The sequence below is a fragment of the Chrysochloris asiatica genome, unplaced genomic scaffold (assembly GCF_000296735.1).
Source record: "Chrysochloris asiatica unplaced genomic scaffold, ChrAsi1.0 scaffold00211, whole genome shotgun sequence".
NCBI classification, from domain to species: Eukaryota; Metazoa; Chordata; class Mammalia; order Afrosoricida; family Chrysochloridae; genus Chrysochloris; species Chrysochloris asiatica.
In genome coordinates, this window is record NW_006408729.1 from 220933 (window position 1) to 223052 (window position 2120).

A 2120-nucleotide genomic window follows, 5' to 3' on the forward strand; every position below is an offset into this window, starting at 1 on the left:
CTTCATACATTCCATGTTCCGATTTTCAGTGGATGTTTACAGCTGTGTCTCTTCATTTTGAGTTGTGCCCCATCAGCAAATGAAAGTCCCACAGGCTTTTCTCCCACGAGCTTTTCTCCTTTCATGTTATCATAGTGTACTCTAATTTAAGGAGGCAGTTCTTCCCCAGTTGCATTTTGAGTGCCTTCCAACCTGAGGGGCTCATTTTCTGGCACTATATCTCACAGTGTTTCTCTGCTATTCATAAGGTTTTCACTGACTAAATATTCAGAAGTAGTTTGTCACACTTTATTCCTAGTCTGTCTTCATCTAGAATCTCATCTGAAACCTGTCCACCATGGGTGATCCTACTGGTATTTAAAAGACCTGTGGCATGGCTTTCAGAATCGCAGCAACTCCCAAGTCACCACAGTATGACAAACTGACAGACAAGTGGTGAATCAGCTAAGAGTTGATCCTCAAAATTTGAAAAACAAATACTGCCAAATATCATTATCAAGCATATAATTACCACTGAAGCATTGGAAATAAACAAATCATAAAGTACTCAAAAAGTATCATTGCATCCCTATGATCAATATCATATAACTACATTCCACACAGTCCTTGACACATTTGACCCTAAAAATTGAAGGGTGATAGTGTATGAAGGCCTCTCAAATAGATTTTCTCTTTTAAGCAGTGTGGACATACCTAATGAAGAATGCATGAATAAATCCAAAAAAAAAAAAAAATAGTGCAGGCTTCTCCTGGTGACTTAAATACAAAATCTTATGGAAAGATACAACAATATTAATCTGTGCAGTCTGTAATTTTTTTACATGAGAATCAAGTTTACAGAACTAAAAAGAGAATTTTTAACTCTTACATGCTTATAAGAATCTGTAATAGGAAAAAGGCAACTCTTATTTCCAAATGATGAAATTTCTTTATGCATATCATTAACTTCAATGATCACAAATAGTATAAGAGACCATTCATATTTGTTTCTAAAAGACCCTCAGTGTGTAAAAATGACTAAAAAAAACTATACTCATTATCCCTATTATGTATGGGAGTAGACATTGTTTTGCAGTTCCATTATTATTGTTATGTACTCTCAATACACTTCCAATGCAGATTTATCCTCTATAGGGCTTCTTAGACTATAATTCTTTATAGGAACAGAAATTCTCAAAATCCAGTCTTATCTTATTCTACATCACCACCTGAGCTTACTGTTCAGCAGCTTAATTATGATGAAATCACAGAAAAATTTATAAGAGCAAGCAAGAGAAAAAAAAATCATCTGGAATCAGAACACCAAAAGGGAAGAACACTCCCAGCATTTCTCAAGCTGGAAGACCTGAAGAAAAAATTCAATCCTCAACTTTCATTATTGAAGGATTCTCTGGAAAAATTATTAAATGATGCAGAAAGCATCAAAAGAAGATGGAAGGAATACACAGTCACTTTACCAAAAAGATATGGTTGATGTTCAACCATTTCAAGAGGTAGCATATGATCAAAATTAATGATATTGAAGAAAGAAGCCCAGGGTGAATTGAAGGGATTGACAAAGAACAAGGCACCAGGAATTGATGGAATAAAAATTGAAATTTTTCAACAAAGTGAGACGGCACAGGAGGTACTCACTCATCTACGCCAAGAAATTTGGAAGACAACTATCTGGGTGACTGATTGGAAGAGATCTGTATTTGTGCCTATTCGACAGACAGTTGACCCAACAGAATGCAGAAATCATGAGACAATATCTTTGATATCCCATGCTAGTTAAGTTTTACTTAAGGTAATACAGAAATGACTGCAAGTATGCTATGTCACAGAACTTCCAAAGGTTATACCCATATGCAGAAGAGGATGTGGAATGAGGGATATCATTGTTGATGAACAATGGATCTTGCCTGAAAGTAAAGAATACCAGAAAGATGTTTACCTGTGCTTTATTGACTACACAAAGGCTTTCCATTGTGTGGATCATGACAAACTATGGACAACATTGCAAAGTATGAGTATTCCAGAACACTTAATTGTGCTCATGAGGAATCTGTACAAGGACCATGATACAGTTGTTCATATAAAACATGGGAACATTGAATGTTTTAAAATTAAGAAAGGTG

The 2120-nt window shown here is 35.3% G+C and overlaps 1 protein-coding gene across 1 annotated transcript in view; it reads right to left on the reverse strand.

The window, feature by feature from the left end:
- LOC102842677 (60S ribosomal protein L35-like) overlaps positions 1–2120 on the reverse strand; it is a 43602-nt gene that overhangs the window by 1316 nt on the left and 40166 nt on the right. The gene's annotated exons all lie outside the window — the stretch shown is intronic.